Source organism: Ictalurus punctatus, chromosome 10 (assembly GCF_001660625.3).
Source record: "Ictalurus punctatus breed USDA103 chromosome 10, Coco_2.0, whole genome shotgun sequence".
Lineage (NCBI taxonomy): Eukaryota > Metazoa > Chordata > Actinopteri > Siluriformes > Ictaluridae > Ictalurus > Ictalurus punctatus.
In genome coordinates, this window is record NC_030425.2 from 6,181,998 (window position 1) to 6,202,231 (window position 20,234).

The following is a 20,234-nucleotide window of genomic DNA, read 5'->3' on the forward strand; positions in this document are numbered from 1 at the left end:
CTAATTAGACGCAAGAACAACTGCTGTGGTATTTAAATTGACAGTATAATCTTTGTCTCTTGTAGGAAGTTAATCAAACCTGCTATATGAACTAACGGCTGTCCGGTTAGCATAAATGGCCTCACTGTGGTGGGTCTTTTTTTATATGGTGCACTGAACACTAGAGGTCAATCAGGAACGAAGACCCCGAGTCGATCTGCATGAGGGTGCGACGTCGATAGGTCAGCGAGCGGGAGTGTGGGACACAGAGACGGAGAGGGAGGACATGGGAGGGAGAGGTGAAAGAGTGAGAGATCTGATTCAGCAGAGGAGGGAGGTCATCTGGTGAATGTCAGGCCACTTGTCAGAAGTGAAAGCATGAGGGCCTTCTCTTTGTAAAGGTCTGAATGAAGCTGCTGGCCTTGCACTTATGGGTCGCGCTTCCTTGCACCGCTTCTATTTTTATTTTCAAGGTGGAGTAAATAACATGCAAATACAGACACATTTCCCCCCTTTTTTTTGTAATACACTGGTGCTGTGTCGGTTTTGGTTTTCTCGCTCCCCTCGCCTTCCTCGCCGTTTGATTAATACACGCTGTCTGCAAACACGACATCCAGAAGGTGAGTAAAATCTAAGTGTAATCTCATACATCATTCACGATTGGCAGTTGCACAAACACACCCACCTCCCCGTGGGTGTCCAGTCACTTCCTGTGCAAAGGTCACAGCTTTTAGCATTCATTCCAGACTCCCTCCCACCCAAAGCACACATACACGCACACATGCACGCACGCACACACACTTTCTCCCAGAACCACATGCAAGCAGAACAGAAGAGGCCAGAAGAGAACAGAGCAGCACAGTCCCGAGTCTGTCTGTCTGAGCTGAAGCCGTTGCTGAGCAACGTTGCAAACTCTGCCTGTAAACAGTGTGTCCGCCGAGTCTCAGCTGCAATGTTTGTGTAATTGCTCTGTGGTTTCAAGCCCTGTTCCATTCCATAGAGGAATGCATGTATGCTATGCTTGCACTGTTCTCTCTCTCTCTCTCTCTCTCTCTCTCTCACACACACACACACTAGAAAGATACAATTTTCTACACTGACCCTACATTTGATAATAGGCTATTTAAAGGACCCTTGTCCTCTTAGGGTCACATTGTATGCAGAAACAGCATCTGGCTCGTCGTACAAATAGACCAGGTCCCAGAGCACGTGCTTTCCTTTCTCTCACTCTGAGAGAGAGCCACAAATCTGACCTGCCATGGCACAATTAAAATCAATGCCACACATCTAAAGGTCAGCCCTCCAGTACAAACACAGCTACTATTCACACGCTGGCTAAACAACATATGCGAATACTGTTTAGACATCATTGATCTTAACATGTTCCACACAGGTTATACATTTGTTGGGAAAAAGTTGGGACAAAGACAAAGAGAGTGATTTGTAAATGTACTTTCACTTGTATTTAAAAACAAAACGTATCAAGACGAGGTATTTGATGTTTTATCTAATCAACTGAATAGTTTTTTTTTTGAAGGTAAGTGTGTATTTTTAAATTGATGCATGCAATATGTTCCATAAAAGTTGGGACAGGGGCGGTTTAGGACTAATAGCGATGTGACGAGTTGAAATAAGAAGGTGGTGTGAAAGAGGTGAGGCAGTCGTCTAATCGTAGTATATAAGGAGCCTCCAAAAAAGGCCTAGTCCTTCAAGAGCGAGGATGGGTCGAGACTCGCCAATCTGCCAACAGATGCATCAGGGAATAATCCAACACTTTGAGAACGACATTCCCCAAAGACAAATCGGTAGGATTTTAGTCATTTCACCTTCTACAGTGCACAATATCATTAAAGATTCAAGGAATCCGGTCAAATCTCTGTGCATAAAGGGCGAGGCCGAAAACCACTTCTGAATGCGCGTGATCTCCGATCCCTCAGACGTCACTGTCTTAAAAACCGTCATGAATCTGTAAAGGATATTCTGACATGGGCTCGGGAATACTTTGGTAAACCTGTCAGTCAACACCATTCGCCGCTGCATCCACAGATGCAAGTTAAGGCTTTACTGTGCAGAGCAGAATCCATACATCAACACTGTCCAGGAGCTCCGCCCACTTCTCTGGGCTCGGTCTCATCTGAGATGGACAGTAGCACAGTGGAATCGTGTTTTGTTGTCCGACGAGTCGACATTTCAAATAGTTTTTGGACAAAACAGCCGTCGTGTTCTCCGGGCCAAAGAGGAAAAGGACCATCCAAGCTGTTATCAGCGTCTGGTCCAAAAGCCAGCGTCTGTCACGGTATGGTGGTGTGTCAGTGCCCATGGTATGGGTAACTTACACATCTGTGAAGGCAGCATTAATGCAGAAAGATAAGTGCACATTTTGGAGCAACATATGCTGCCATCCAGAGCAGGACAACGCCAAACCACGTTCTGCCCGGATTACAAGCGCATGGTTGCGTAAGCAGAGAGTGCGGGTGCTAGCATGGCCTGCTGCAGTCCTGACCTGTCCCCCATTGAGAATGTGTGGCGCATTATGAAGCGCAAAATAAGGCAACGAAGGTCAGGTTCAGTTGCACAGCTGAAGAAATGCATAATGGATGAATGGGGGACAATTCCGCATGCTAAACTTAACCGACTGGTGTCTTCACTCAGCGTCCAAACGCTTAATAAGTGTTATTAAAGAAAAGGTGATGGTACACAGGGGTAAACAGGAGAAAGTCCCAACTTTTTTTGAAGTGTGCTGCAGTCATCAGAATTGAAATGAGTGTATATTAAAAAATAAATTACATTCACAAAGTAAAACATCAAATAATGTGTTATTAATGGGTTTTCAATATAGCACAGAGTGAACTGAATTTTTAAAATGACTCTTTTGGGTTTTTTGGGGTTTTTTTGAAGCTTCTGGCAGCGTTCCTGAGGAATTTTAGCCCTTCCTTTTTCTGCCCCGTCAAGGTATTTCATGAATTTTCTACCCCTAGCCAGTTCAGGTATTTCATGTGTTCCAGCTCAAGCACACCTGGTGCGACTAATGAAGCCCTTGATTAGTCGATTCGGGTGTGCTTGAGGCAACACCTGTTTTGCATATTTGTGCTGTTGTGAGGGATTCTATTCAGGGGGTTGAATCATTTTGCAATGTCGACAATGCATTGCTTTTGGAGCACTTTGAAGAGGGTTCGGCCGAATTTAAAATGTCTTCAGATCAGACGGATCGATCTGGGCTGTCTGGATGTATGCACGTATGACCGAAGGTAAAACAGTATACTGTATCGCTCTTACCTTGATGGAATGCTTACTTTGTCTTTAATTATTCATTCAGGGAAATTTTACCATATGACCGTTCGGGTAAATCTGAGTGTGTCCAGACCTCGATATAAAGTACAATATACATAATTCATAAAGCAGACGTGTATTATACAGCAGTATAAAGTTCTGAGCGCAGCATGTTTGTTCACCCTGAGATACAAAAGCCTGGATATGGCAGGTCCATTTGATTAGGTGTCCTGTAGACTATTGATCTAAAATCTTGGCTGCTTTTTGGCCACAGCATTAAATATGTATCAGTCTTAATGACTGATCAGTGCCTGGCATCTCAGCCCTGAAGCCTACTCCAAGCTTAGCCTTCTAAAGTGCTCACTATCAGTAGTCTAAACTCTATTATTGATGACAATGTGTATTGAGCATTTCTAAGGGCAAACTGGGTGTAGTTCTTTTTCTTTTCTTTTTTTTTTAGACTCTCTGCATACTTATAGCATTGGCAGATTGTGATCTAAAACCACTTCCACTTTGTATGAGATATTGAAAATTCCAACCGTAAAGAAAAAATACGCCGCCCACGTTGGTTTGAAGTCATTTGCCAATAAATGTCTTAAAACGTTGGCCTTGACTAATAGCAGACTGATGACGTGTTGAGAAAAGTCGGGAAATGATCTGGACATACGTACATACGACCTGTATCGTCATTGGAAGCCAGAATGTGATGCTATATTTTTACTGGAAGCCTTGGGCTGTTGTATGTAGCCATCATCTCACTGCTGAATTATAGATGGGATGCTCAGTAACAGTCCCAGGAGACACAAGAGGAACCGCAGTTCCATTATCGCATTTTGTTGCCATATGGCAACAATTACATTTTACCATTTAACAGACTACTCAAAAATATATACTCAGGAAGAAAAAAACACACACACACACAAAAAAACCCATCCTCTCACATGCAACTGCTTTTATTTCCAGCACATTTCTTAACAGGTGTAAATTTTTGTATGAACATATAAACGTTCAACAACTGAGACATAAACTGAACAAGTTTCACAGACGTTTGAGGAACAGAAATGGAATAACGAGTCCCTGAACAAAGGGGGGGGGGGGGGGGGGGGTCGATATTAAAAGTAACAGTCAGTATCCGGTGGCCTCCAGCTGCTTTAAGTACTACAGAGCATCTCATCGTCATGAACTGCACCAGATTTGTCAGTTCTTACTGTGAGATTTTACTCCACTCTTCCACCAAGGCATTTGCAAGTTCTCCATCACGTTACATATAATTTTCAATTTGATCATCTGTCCTTCCTGTCTCCCTGTAGCACCGTCTTAGGCGTCTTACATTACAGACATTGCAGTTTGTTGCTCTGAACACACCTGCAGTCCTCATGCCTCCCTGCAGCAGGTCTATGGCATGTTCACGCAGGTGAGCAGGAACCCTAGACATCTTTCTTCTGGTGTTTTTCAGAGTCAGTAGAAAGGTCTCTTTAGTGTCCTAACTTATTGTAACTGTGAATGTAATCGCCTCCCGCCTGTAAACTGTTCATGTCTTAAGGCCTTTTCCACAGGTGCATGTGCAATAATTGTTTAACCCTAAACCCTTTCCAATAAAGCTGTATAAAGCTTATTTGGATTTTACAAAATTATCTTTAAAATACAGTCTCCTGAATAAGGAACGTTTCTTTATATATATATATATATATATATATATATATATATATATATATATATATATATATATATATATATAAATAGTATATAAATTTGTCTAAATGAGCAAAAATAAATGTTAACTTATCTCAGTTAGTGTTTGATTATTTTCCATTAAGTGGTTTTGCCTAAATATTGAAAGATGTATCAAATTTCCAATGAGATCCTTCAACTTGCCATGTGATTTTAGAAAAGGAAGCGCAAACAGGACTTCCTGGTCAGGTGATATGGCATTTCGTTGTTATTTCAAAGTTAAAGCCCTCTTTTTTCCAGTTACATAGGAAAATAGTAGTTTTATATTATGGCCTATCAAAAAATTGGAGATAAACTTATTGTTGCCACACGGCAACACCATGCAGTAAAGAGTTAAGTGTTTGTGGAAATGACTAAATCAAATCACCAACAATCGGAGTTATAAAAATGACTTGTCTAGCATTCATTAAAATATAACAAATATAATATTTCTGGTTTATACCCCAACAGCTGGGATCCAAAACTTTAAGAGTGCGTTGCATTTCTTTAATTTCACTTCATCTTTTCATTTCCTTTCTGAGGATGCAAGGAAAGCAAGGCAGGATGGACGAATAGATGTCAAATGTATTGTAGCATTTATACTATTGGTCTACTTTACATGCAAAAATAAAAAAGACTTCTGCTTAGGAAGCATCTTTATTTCCTCCCTGTGGAAGCAAGTATGAGTCATGAACCAGTTCCCATTTGCCAATGATGGGCTTCAAACGTTTTTTTCAAAGAAATAAAGCAACATATTTTGAAATCAAAAACCACTTGCTTCACATCTCCACCCTGGACCATTTGTGAGCTCATTTCACCATTTCTCACTCAATAATCCAGCATCATATGTTACAGTTTACTAACTTTTCTACAGCACTAAACATTGAAACTTGAAACTCTGAGACACCACCTCTTCCTGAGGCCTTCCTGTGGGAATGATCATCTATTGGATTCTCAGCATGGAGAAAATTTCATCCTGTGAAAGTTTTCATCTTTTCCTAGTTACGTTACTCATTTGTCAAGTAACAAATCTGTCACGTAATCCACGTAATGAAGGTTAGGATAGATGCGAGTGCAGAAAAGAGCTTTTAATAAAGAGAGGCAGGCAGATGAATCCAAATCATTGCACAATAGCGTGGTTCAAAAAACAGGCAATGGGTCAGGTGATCTACAAACAGGCATATACTAGGCAGGGCAAGGCAAGAATCGAGACGAGAACCAAGAACAAGATCAAGGAACATGAAACAAATCGAGGAACAGCATATAAACGTTTGGTACGGTGATAACACTCAATACTTCCCAAAGAGTGAATGCCTAGAAAGTCCTTTTAAACCGTGGTGTGATTGTGTCTGAGATTGGATTAGAACGGACGAGTGTTCTGGGAATTGCAGTCCCCGGCGGCCATGTTTGTAGGCCGCGGTGCAGGATGGGAAATGTAGTCGCTGGTCTGCCGTGATATGACAATAACATGCAGTGTAATGTAAAATAACACACGTATGATAAAGGGTAGAATTCATTAGCCTACAGTGCTACAATCAAACGACGCAAATCGGGAAGGGTTGCGGATCAGGTAGCGACACAGTAAAGATCTGATACAGCCTCAATGTGGTGGACGTTATCAATTTCAAGTATGTAGGACCATGAAGTCAGGAAAACAGCAATTAGTATACAAGGCTACTGTTTCCAAAGACACATAGACACATACAGTAGACAATATATAAAGGTGATCACATGATTAACTCTTAACTTATTCAAAAGCGAGACACGGACACATCATCAAGTCTGACTGCTGGAACGCGTACGAGGACGGAGCTCGAATTCAATCAGGACTGAATGTTTAATATGTCCAGAAACCAGTCAAATACACAAAACAGAATTAGGTCAGAAACACAATGAACTCTTCATTAAGTAGGTATACTACATCAGCAATAAAGGTGAAGTATAACATATATAAAATTAGAAGAAGAAAAAAATCCAGGAGTAGACAATGTGTCCTTCTTAGAATAAATAAATATGTTATAAATAAATAAATAAATGATGAATAAATAAACATATTGCTCGCATGAAAAGAAGCAATATACTGTAGCAGCGACTATTCGCTCTGTATTCGAAAACAAAAATCAAGCCGGTGTATTTTGATGAACTCTTTCATTGTTGTGTTTGTATGTAGTTTAAGTTACATTTACAGTGGTGCCCAAAAGTTTGCACACCCCTTGCAGAATCTGCTACATCTTAATACTGTTAACAAAATAAGACGGAGCATGAAAATCCCATGTTTGTTTTTTTATTTAGTTCTGTCCTGAATAATCTATTTCACTTAACAGATGCTCACATATAGTCCACAGGACAAAATAACAGCTGAATTAATAAAAAATTACCCAGTTCAAAAGTTTACATATGCTTGATTATTAATACTGCGTGTCGTTACCCGGATGATCAACGACTGTGTTTATGTTTTTACTTGTTTGTCCTGAGCAGTTAAACTGCCCGTGGTACTTCAGAAAAATCCTCCGGGTCCTGCACATTCTTTGCTTTTCCAGCATCTTCTGCATATTTGACTCCTTTCCAGCAGCGACGGTATGATTTCGAGATCCATCTTGATCCATCTTGATCCATCGAGATCCATCTTGGGGGGGGGTAAACTTTTGAACAGGATGATCGGTGTAAATTGTTATTATTTTGTTTAAAGATCTTTTTTTTTTTCATTTTGTACTGCCCTTCAGACGCTACATGAGATTTTCACTTGTCTCGCAGAAGATTGTCTCGAAATACTAACAACATGGGATTTTTATAATCCCTCTTATTTTGTTAACAGTATGAAGATTTTTCTTTGGGCACAACTGTATAACCAAAGCTTTGTTGCTTTTCTTCATGCGAATTGCATAAAACCCGAGCTGACTTTCCCAAGTGCTCGAATCCAGTACTCTTATTTCCGCAAAATTGTGTGTGCAGCTTATCTGATTTACACAGAAAATCCTGACAATCCCTGCTGGGTATTTTCCTGACCCAGAAACCTCACAGTATGGAGAGTTTTTCCTTTAGAGAAGCGTTAAGGAAAACTTGCAGCATGCAAAATGTTCTGTTCTGTCACTGGGCTTTACATCACCTTGCCAATAAAATCACAGTTTGTCATGCCATGGCAACATCTTAACTGATAACACAGCACTGTTAAGTTCTTGAATCTGATTGGACAGTAGGTGTTGCTTCATTTTCTATAACACCATAACTCTGACAGTATATAATGTAATAGTATTTAATATAATTGTTGTCATGGTGAAGCTTTATGGAAGGAGATGTTTATATAATGTGGACTGGGTTTGTAACCGTCAATATATTTTCTACCAAGAAAAGATAAGGTGGTGAGGGAACGACTGTTTATATCTTCTATACTGTACCTCCTAGTATGACGTGTTGTTCTTATTAATAAATAAAATGTAGATCACTTTGGGACATGCTGTCACTGGGAACAAATCAACCTTGGGGTGGTAACAACATCGAACCACCATCGATACATCCATCCATTTTCAATACCGCTTATCCTACACAGGGCCGCAGGGAGCCTGGAGCCTATCCCAGGGGACTCGGGGAACAAGGTGGGGGACACCCTGGAGGAGGTACCAACCCAAAGCACAATCACACACACTCACACACCCTTTCACACACACTATGGACAATTTGGAAACGCCAATCAGCCTACGACGCATGTTTATGGACTGGGGGAGGAAATCTGAGTACCCGGAGGAAACAGTCTTTGGGGAGAACACGCAAAGTCCATCAAACCATCACGTTCTTAATTTTCCCAATCTGAACTACAAATATTTTCTGAAAAAGGATTGCTGGAATACATGGATTATACCCCAAAATAGATTTGCTAAGCCTGGTTGTAAGCCTGGCCCCACAGCAAATCTAATTTTCTGCTAGACTAAATATGTCCAAAAAAATAAATGACGTGGTTAGTCATGACTACACACAACGGTGCATGTGGTTTTGTGTTGTTTCTTTTCATTTCAAGAATTTCTGACATCGCTGTACATGTAATATTCTCCATACGGGATGCATTTCAACGAGTAAACTGTATATTTTAAGCCCTGATCCTTCCTTGCACGCTCTCTGATAGCTGTTCCTAATCGATGACGTTTGAGTCCCTTGCTTGAACTTGCTTCCGAGTCAGTCATGTGATCACTTTTATGTCTCCTTATTATTTTTTTTAATTATTGTCTTCCGGTTTGAAAACTGAAAACGCTTTGCATTTCGGATGGATGGTTTTCATCGAATAGGTTTTTTTTGGTACCCCACCCCCACCCCCACCCCCCCCATTTAGATGCAACTCAGCTTGTCGGTGCTTTCTTTTTCCGTGTGCGAGTTCCTTATTGTGTATTTGAATTTCATCGACATCTGTTTGGGTCTGTGCCCCCTCCTTTCTTTTGTACCACAGGCTTAGCCGTAAACTAGGAACCGGTTTCATCTCTGGCCGTCCAGATTAGGAAAAGCACCCTTTTTTGGGGGGGGTCTACTAGGGGGAGGGTACCGCATGTCTGTTTCCTTACTGGCTTGTTTTCTGTGGTTTCTTTCCTGCAACCTGAGCTGTGCATTTTCACTTACTGCATTCCTGGAATACTCACAGCCATCTAATACACACACACACAAACAGAGAACATTCTCAGAATATAACTTTTTTTTTTTTTAACAAACACTGGATGTCAGTCAACCCAGACAGCATACCATCTCTAAAAAAAACAGTTATCCTTTTCTTCTTCTTCTTCTACTTCTTCCTCTTCTTCTTCTTATTATTATGTTGTCATTAATTGATCAACATGATTAGCAAGGCCACTTAGTCTATTCCTGTCCTGCAGCACACTTGAGCCGCATCCAGCCATTTGTACACCGAAGGCCCCTTTCAGTAATAGTGTAATAGTGTAATCTGATATCTAGAGACTCTAATGCATGGTGCAGAGAGCCAGCCTCAATCACAGACCAGATCTGAGTGTGTTTGAAGCTACTCGGACGTGGTTAGGCTTATCTAGAGGAGCTGAAATCGGATCCTGTGCTGCAGGAGTGGACTGGGTGGTCGGAGGAGCAGACGTGAGGATCGACAGGGATTCCACATACTAAACCCCTCCAGGGGGAATCAGGAGCAGAGGGTCACGCATGAGTGAGCGGGGAACAGCTAGGGGGTAAACAGGCATTACGCATTACTGGCATACCATAGAGGGAGCTTGCTTTACACAACCTTCCCATTATCTCTCTATTTCACACTACACATACTTCCCCACACCGTCTACTAGGATTTGTTTACAGACCAGGACAGCTGCATTTTTCCTTTGGACTGCAGATCGAAAACCAAACGGAGTACCGTTGCAGAAATCTGAACCCCTGGTAGCATTAACGACACTGACATCCATCTTGCCTGGGACTAGAGGAGGCCCACAGATGAAGTCGTGACACTTGAAGTCTCTCGGCAGTGCAGATCACTGTTTTGCAGTCAGATTGCGTTTCTGACAAACGAGAGTGGAAAGAGGTGATGACAGCAGCGCTGCCCTTTCTGAAAAAAAAAGAAAAAAAAAAGATCTTTCCATCAACGTAAGGCATAACACGCTGAACTGACATTTCGCATGGTACTACTACTACTACTAATAACACAAGTAAATACTAACCAACCTCACGTATATTACTGAACCTTAACTAAAAGTGTATAAACTCAGGTGACACGGTTGTTTGAGTTTCCAGAATGTTCAGTTTGTACATTACGGACATTACGTGTTTACGACGTTACAGCTTCCACACTGAGGTTTCCCCTAAAGTTAGTTTTTGCGTTACGAACATAAGCCATGGTGTGATTAATGTTCTAAGACCATTATGTCTTTTCAGAACATTCCGGCTTCCGGAATCTCAGTACTTGCCTGACACATGACACACGAACGTTCTGATGATGTTCTCTGTTAGCTGGGTAAATTCTACAGACTAGAATGTAATGCTGGAACTCACCATGGTTTGTTATGATTTGGACATCCACCGTACACATTTAACGGCTTGATATAGCTTCTCATTATCTACTGACAGGAAGAGAGAAGGCAAGTGAGCTGTGCTCTGTCTGATTCAATATGCTGTGGGATCTATTTCCACAGGAAGCCATCCTACACCTCCCACTTGACCACTTCCTGGAGTAGAGGAAAGAATTTGACTTGCGCATGAGACGCAGACTCACTGACTTCACCAAGAAACAGCCTTTCTATCCCATAGTTGAAGTTTGTCTACTTGGTTACTTAGTAGAAATCTAAAATATAAGACGTGCAGTAGATTAGCCAGGGGCCGGTGGCATATCGTTTTTCATTCTGACGTACATAGGATTGCTTCTTCCAAATGCACCAAATGCCTCACGTCAATACATGTTTGAAATATTGATTGACTCTGATAATGTTAGTGGGGGTTATTCCAGTTCACCTCAGGGGGTCAGGAATCCGTCCTCTCTGCAGACTTATCGTACGATGACAGTCAAACCCCGAAGACATGTCCACTCCCAAACTGCTCTCTGCTTACATATAGCTACAGTTGTTATAAAAAGTAAAACAATATATATATATATATATAAGCAAGATAAATCATGTATCCATGATGATGTCTATCTTAATGAGCTGAAAAGAAGCAGCCTCACTGCATGATGCTGCCACCACCATGCTTCATCATGGGTATGGTGTTCTTTGGGTGTCTTGTTTTTAAGCCGAACGTATCTCTTAGAATTACGTCCAAAGAGCTGTACTTTGGTCTCATCAGACCACATGGTTTGTCAAATGGAGGTTGTTTTCCTTGAGAAGGGGCTTCCGTCTAGACACCCTAATCCGTAGCCAAGACATGTCAAGAATACAAGAGATGGTTTTCACATTCAGGGACTGATCAGTAGTTGCCAGATATTCCTGCAGCTCCTTTAATGTCGCCGTAGGTCTCTTGGAAGCCTCTCTGATATGGTTTCATCTTGTCTTGTCTCGATCTGTTCTTGGTCACTGTGGTGCCCCATTGTCTCCACTTCTTGATGATGGGCTTTGCAGTGTTCTATGGTACATAGAATGTTGAGCTGTTGAACTGTACAGCCCCATATACACACCAGCACATGAAGAGGCAACATAGACAGAATCACCGGTGGCTCTAGAAAGCTTATCCTTTTTATGGAGGTAGGAGGTCACGTCTGCCCTGGGGTCACGCCTGACCCTTCAGAGGCAGGTCCGGAACCCAACAGGGGATAATTAGCAGCACAGAGGCCTCACCACCCATAAAAAAAAACCTATTGAGTGCATAAAAGGAATGGTTTATCTAATACTTTCATATATGTCTAGTTTGTTGGAGCAAACACTTTATAACTAAAATATGTTAACCAAGATCGAGTGTGCTTGTGGATAAATATGGCTGCACTTTTTTTTTTAACTATGAAGGATAGGCAATAGTTTAGATGTTTAATGATGGTAGTGATTGACAGTAAAAATAATATTAAAGGCTGGAGAATAGCGTGCGAACAGATTTCCTATAAGACGTTCGGATGGTTCGAGAAAATTGCTCATAGTGCTCGTAGTAATAGCAATCGCTAATGGTTTGTCTTGGTTTCAAATATTTAGCTAGTTGAAATCATTTCAAATGTACCATGTGATTTCTTTTGAAATGAAACAACACCATGTACAGTTTCACTTTCATGGGGGCAGGAATTTCTGCCACAGACGTTTCAAGAGCTCCATCTAGTGGCTGTCGTTTCACATTACACTATAGAAGAGAACTGCATTGCTTTCAGTAACATCTCTAACGTTTTAAGAGAATAATTGTAAAAAATTTTACTTGATGTAAGAAAATAATTATTAACGAAATCATTCTAATAACACAAATAAAGCTTACCTAATTTCAATTGTGAGTGCTGAATAAATAGGTGAAAACTAAAGAGTGTGTATGAGCAGTGTCAGGTACCATCATCCATTAATCCATCCATCCATCCATCCATCCATTTTCTATACCGCTTATCCTTCAGGGTCGCAGGCAACCTGGAGCCTATCCCAGTGTGCATGGGGCACGAGGCAGGCTACACCCTGAACGGTGTGCCAATCCATCACATGGCACAATCACATACACGTTCACACACCCATTCATACACTACAGACACTCTGGAAATGTCAATCAGCCTACCATGCACGTGTTTGGACTGCTGGAGGAAACCGGAGTACCCGGAGGAAACCCCCGCATCATGGGGAGAACATGCAAACTCCGCACACACAGGACACATTTTGCTTATAAGGATTGCTGCGTATTGGGATTGGGCTCGCTGTACAAACACTCCTCATAGTACTGCTCCTGCATTTCCGGTTCATTCACTATACTCACAACAGTGGAATTTACAGTAGATATGTACTTGCAAAGTCACTTCTAGCCAGTTGGAGAAAGGCTTTAAACTGTTTATATCCTTCTTCTCACTTACAGTCATGCTTGAAAGTTTGCGAACCCTTTAGAATTTTCTATATTTCTGCATAAATATGACCTAAAACACCATCAGATTTTCACACAGGTCCTAAAAGTAGCTAAAGAGAAACCAATTAAACAAATGAGACAAAAATATTATACTCGGGCACTTGTTTATTGAGGGAAAGGATCCAATATGACATGTCTGTGAGTATAAAGTATGTGAACCTTTGCTTTCGGTATCTGGTGTGACCCCCTTGTGTAGTAATGACTGTAACTAAACGTTTCTGGGAACTGTTGATCAGTCCTGCACATCGGCTCGGAGGAGTTTTAGTTCCTCAGTACAGAACAGCTTCAACTCTGGGATGTTGGTGGGTTTCCTCACATGAACCGCTCGCTTCAGGTTCTTCCACAACATCTCTATTGGATTAAGGTCAGGACTTTGACTTGGCCGTTCCAAAAGATTACCGTTATTCTTCTTTAACCGTTCTTTGGTAGAACGACTCGTGTGTTTAGGGTCGTTGTCTTGCTGGATGACCCACTTTCTCTTCAGATTCAGTTCACAGATGGATGTCCTTACTTTTTCCTTTACAAATCGCTGGAATAATTCAGAATTCATTGTTCCATCAGATGCAGCAAAACAAACCCAAACCATGATATTACTACCATTGTGTTTCACAGATGGAGTAAAGTTCTTATGCTGGAAAACATCTTATGTCCACAGAACATTTGTCCAACAGCCTTCTGGCTCGTCCACGTGATCTTTAGCAAACTGCGGATGGGAAGCGATGTTCTCTTTGGAGAGCAGTGACTTTCTCCTTGCGACCCTGCCATGCACACCATTGTTGTTCAGTGTTCTCCTGATAGTGCACTCATGAACATTAACATTAGCCAATGTGAAAGAGGCCTTTAGTTGCATAGATGTTACCCAGGGTTCCTTTGTGAGCTCGTGGGCTATTACACGTCTTGCTCTTAGAGTGATCTTTGTTGGTCGATCAGTACTGGGGAGGTTAACAATGGTCTTGAATTTCCTCCATTTGTACACAATCTGTCTGATTGGTGGAGTCCAATCTCTTTAGAGAAGGTTTTGTACAGACCTTTTCCAGTCTGATGAGCATCAACAACTTTTTAACTGAGGTCCTCAGAAATTTCCTTTGTTCGTGCCATGATACACTTCCACAAACACGTGCTGTTAAGATCAGACTCTGATAGATCCCCCTTCTTTAACTAAAACATTATTAATTGATTGAAAACACCTGACTCTAATTCACCTTCAGATTAAACTGCTTTTGCACAGATATGTAATATTGAATCATTTCCCTCAGTAGATAAATGAACAAGTATATTTTTTGGTCTCGTTTGTTTAATCGGATTCTCTCTGTCTACTTTTAGGACTTGTGTGAAAATCTGATGATGTTTTAGGTCCTATTTATGCAGAAAAACAGAAAATTCTACATTTCACAACTACGCAGGTAAGAAAAGCTTCTTTTTTTAATGTTTAACTGATGTAAATACTTTATATAAGCATATGACTAATAGTTAGAGAAACCTGAAGGACGAGTCGCTGTTTCAGTGCACATTGTTCACGAACTGGAACAGAAATGAGACCATGCTGTAACATGTTTTAAAACACCATCAAGCATGAAATTCTGTTTTGTAGATGCATTGTAAAATAGAGATACAATTTTCCCCAGCCAGAAGAGGGCGCTAACTTCCACAATGTTCTACCTTGGTCTTGGTAATGTCACTGTTGTGCCCCATTGGTTAATTCACATTAACCAATCACATGCACAGTCAGATGCCTTGTTATAAAAGGGTGTGCACACCTGTGCTTTTTCTTTTCTTTTTTTCCACAGCATTTTTTTCACTTGAATTTTGTTGGTTACTATGTATAACATTAAAGGTGGAAAAAGATCTAACATGATTTACCTTGGTTTCTTTTTTTTTGTTGCAAATTTAACAGGGGTGTGTATCCTCATAATAGTAATAATAGTAATCATCATCATCATCATACCACTACTACTTCTACGACTACTACTACTACTACTACTAATAATAATAGTAATCATCATCATCATCATCATCATACCACTACTACTAATAATAACATTAATGATAATAACAATAATAATAATCATCATCATCACCATCATCATCATCATCATACTACTACTACTAATAATAATCATCATCACCATCATCATCATACTACTACTACTAATAATAATCATCATCACCATCATCATCATACTACTACTACTAATAATAATCATCATCATCACCATCATCATCATACTACTACTACTAATAATAATAACATTAATGATAATAACAATAATAATAATCATCACCATCATCATCATCATACTACTACTACTACTACTACTAACATTATTATTATTATTATTATTATTATTATTATTATTATTATTATTATTAATAATAATAATAATAATAACATTATCCATCCATCCATCTTCAACCGCTTACTCCTTTTCAGGGTCATGGGGGAACCTGGAGCCTATCCCATTGGGCACAAGGCGGGGTACACCCTGGACAGGGTGCCAGTCCATCCCAGGTAATTACATTAATAATAATAATAATAATAGCAATAATAATAATGATCATCATCACTACTACTACTACTACTAATAATAATAATAGTAATAATAATAACAATAATAACAATAGTAATTTATTCAATTACCTTCAGTAACACTTTATTCTGGTTAGTGTTGCAGTGAATCCAGTGAATCCAGAATCCATTCACACACCTATGGGCAATTTCGCATTACCAGTCTGCGTACCTGCATGTTTTTGGATAGCAGGAGGAAAACGAAGAAGCAGAACCCGGGGAGAACATGAAAAACTCAGTACAGACATGAAACTGTGCCAGCATGCCATTAAGAACAACAACAACAACAACAACAGCAACAACAACAATAATAATCTGAATCCATCTGAAAATCTTTGTACATCATGAGATATTGGTTAAATAATTTTACACCAAAACCCAGCTGAGAGATCAGGCTAAATATTCTCACCACTGACTGAGGAGATAGAGGGCACAGTGAAATAACAACAGTAATAATTAAAAAAATTCAACAGCAGTCTAGCGGATCACTAATTGAGGTTCATAGTGATAATAAAGTGCTGAAGACCTCTGCTCACCATGAGAATATAATGAGATTTGATCTATTATTCAGGATCAATGTAACAGGGAAATAGCCAACCTGGTAAAGCCATCAGAATGGGTCCTATATCTATTATGTATTGGTTAATAAAACATTGTGTCTCTGATATTATAAAGGCATCTGAAGTGTTAAAACTATCGGTTCTACGTTTTCACAAAAGGTGCTTGGAAAATATTTTGAGCTACAATACCATCAGTGCTAGTGTGGTGTAATATTGACAGTAATTGGCCTCTTGAAGAGCTTATTTCCTCCAAAGAAACACATATATGACTCCAGTTGCTCTTTTAGGGAAAAAAAAAAAAACAAGAAAAGAAAAACAGATTAAAACAGATGGTGTGTAGTTTAATGTGTTTTTATATGATGTTTTTTTTTTTGTCTTCTTGGAATAATATTCACGGACGTGTGTTAGACGTGGGTTAGAGTGTGGGGATGGGTGAAATAGACGTGTGTGCTCAATGGAAAGTGGCAGCAGGCAGATCTCAAGGTGTCAAAATTGCCTGGAGCAAAAGGAAGTGGGGGAAAAGGGGGGAAAAAGTGTAATGTAAAAAAGCAGAGACGGATGGGCTCACACTGACAGCTCATCTGTTGTGGAAGACCAACAATTAAATAGTCACTAAGGAGTAGTGAAATCTGCAGGATATATATATATATATATATATATATATATATATATATATATATATATATATATATATATATATATATATATATATATATATATATATATATATATAAAATGTTTTTCTATCATTTTAAATCAGCCAAATGTTAAAGACAAAATAAAATAAGAACACAAAAATATCTGCAACCATTTCATGCTTTGAAACGAGTAGGCTAACAGTTCACATGTTAAATCTAGGCTTTATAGTGTAATTTATTCATTTATTCATTATTGTTGTTTTGTAATGTTTACCAAAGCCTATCCTACTTTTACACATTGACCTGAATCTCAGACGGCTTCCTACTAAACATATGCTTCAGTACACAGAGTGTAGTTAAGCTATAGCGCACTAGTCTGGGGATTATAATTTGGGATATCAGTTTGGGATGGTTCACAGTTTTGTAATCTTGTAGCTGATTGAGCTGTTTATAAACATTATGTTATAGACTAGATAAAATATATACGTTACAGCTAGAGAAAATAAGTGTTTACTTTATGTAGCGGTCATCCAGCCTGTTCGGCCGTTATGTATACAGTCTGCTCTGAAAGTATTGGAATGGCAAGGCCAATTCTATTGTTTTCACTATACACTGAAGACATTTGGGTTTGAGATCAAAAGATGAATACTGCCAGAGCCATATCTCCTTGCAGTTCTTGCCTGGTTTCACACTGATGCTAAGCAGGGTTGAGTCTGGCCAGTACCTGGATAGGAGGCCTCTGGGGGAAACTAAGCTTGCAGCTGGAAGTGGTATTAGTGAGTCCAGCAGGGGGCGCTCGGTCTGTGTGGGGTCTAACGCCACAGTGACGGGAACACTTTAATGTAAAAACAGCACCGTCCTTTGGATGAGACGTTAAACTGAGGTCCTGACTCTCTGTGGTTATTAAAAATCCCAGGACACTTATCGTAGAAGAGTATGGTTATAACCCCGGTGTCCTGGTGAAATTCCCCCACTGGCTCTTCTCTATCACGGCCCCCTAATAATCTCCATCTCTGAATTGGTTACATCACTCTCTCCTCTCCACTAATAGCTGGTTTGTGGTGGCCGTTATGCTGCACTATGGCTGCCATTGCAGGTGGATCCTACACACTGGTGGTGGTTGAGGAGATCCAACACCATACTATGTAAAGAGCTTTGAGTGTCGGGAAAAGCGCTATATAACTGTAACTAATTACCTACTGTATGAGATGATAGATCATAATTTCAGCTTTCATTTCCGCATATTTAAATCTAGATTAACCAACTTAAACCCTGACACCTTTGATAGCAGACCACCCAATTTTTAGGTGAGCAAAAGTGTAGGAACAGATAGTCTTAAAGTAAATAGGCTAACTATTAATATTTGGTTAAATGTTAATGTTTGCTTGCAATAACCGCCTCAGGCCGGTGAACCACTGACCTCACCAAACTGTTGTAGTTTTCATTTGTGTTGCTTTTCCAAGCTTGTACCTCAGCCTCGTTCACTTGTTGTTTGTTTTGAGGCGCTTCTCCCTTCAGTCTCCTCTTCAGGAGGTGAAATGCTGCTCAACTGGGTTGAGGTCTCTTGATTGAATTGGCCAGTCTAAACCCTTCTACTTTTCCCACCTAGTTGCTACTTGGTCATTGTCTTGCTGTATGATGACGTTTCTCCAAATTAGATTGGACGCATTTCTAGGTAAATCAGCAGACAGAACGTTCTGTAAACTTGTGAATTCATTCTGCTGCTACAATCATGCGTTACATCATCAATAAAGATTAGTGAGTCCATTACAGAAGCATCCATGAAAACCCAAGCCATGACACTACCTCCACCATGCTTGATCCTTTCTTTCTCCACACTTTGGCCTTTCCGTCACTTTGGTAGATGTTACTCTTGGATCCAGAACCTTTTGTTGTTCATCTCTGTATTTCTTTGCGAATTCCAATCTGACCTTATGATTCTTACTGCTTATGAGTGGTTTGCATCTTCTGCTATGGCCTCTAGATTTCTGCACATGAAGTCTTCCTTGAATGGCGGATTCAGTGGTGATACCTTCACCGCTGCCCTGTGGATTTTGTTGGTGAATTCACTGACTGCTCATACAGCTGTAATCAACTGCTGTTCTTTTCCTGCTGCTGCTGCTGCTGTTGTTGTTTTTGTCTGCATCTTAAATATAAGCTATATTTGAATGTAATTGTTTTTTTTTTTTGAAATAAAAGTTAATTTTTGTGTATGATTTCATATACATGTAAGTTCTATAGATTACCTCACTAACAGTTTATTTTGTTTGTCTTCGTCTTTATCTGCTATCGTCATAAAGCAATTTTTATCCAGTCAATCCTATGGAGAAAAACTTCATCATAAATTTAATTAGAACTTTTTAAAAATGCTCTAATGATTGGTATTAAAGATACTGTGATACTTTGGTATGCATCCATCCATCCATCTTCTATTCCGCTTATCCTTCCTTCAGGGTCACGGGGAACCTGGAGTCTATCCCAGGGATCATCGGGCACAAGGTGGGGTACACCCTGGACAGGGTGCTAATCCATCGCAGGGCACACAATCACATACACACTCACACACCCATTCATAATCTACGGACACTTTGGACATGCCAATCAGCCTACCATGCATGTCTTTGGACTGGGGGAGGAAACAGGAGAACATGCTATATATATATATATATATATATATATATATATATATGTGTGTGTGTGTGTGTGTGTGTGTGTGTGTGTGTGTGTGTGTGTAGGTATATATATAAATATGTATATACACACCAAAAACAAAATTTATTTTTCACATTCATAATCATACATAGTATGACACGCAGTGAAATGCTCTTTACGACCGCACCGATATGTAAAAGAGAAACTATAATAAAGATAAAAATATAATATAAGAAAAAACATAAGAATATAATGCATAGAGGATAAAACTACATAGAATATATGAAAAGAACATTTAACAAAAAATTTACAATTTAAAATATAATACAGACATTACAATTATATATAGTAAAATAGTAA

At 39.8% G+C, this 20,234-nt stretch overlaps 1 long non-coding RNA gene across 2 annotated transcripts; it reads left to right on the top strand.

The window, feature by feature from the left end:
- Window positions 1-2,923: 2,923 nt before the first annotated feature.
- LOC124628573 (uncharacterized) lies at window positions 2,924-16,929 on the top strand. Of its 2 annotated transcripts, none has more exons than XR_008397095.1 (4): window positions 2,924-3,227; window positions 14,782-14,861; window positions 15,890-15,967; window positions 16,123-16,929. It is a non-coding gene; the product is annotated as an uncharacterized LOC124628573 (long non-coding RNA). The 2 variants fall into 2 exon arrangements; XR_006983162.2 differs by lacking the exon at window positions 2,924-3,227 and adding an exon at window positions 9,954-10,539.
- The last annotated feature ends 3,305 nt before the right edge of the window (window positions 16,930-20,234 follow it).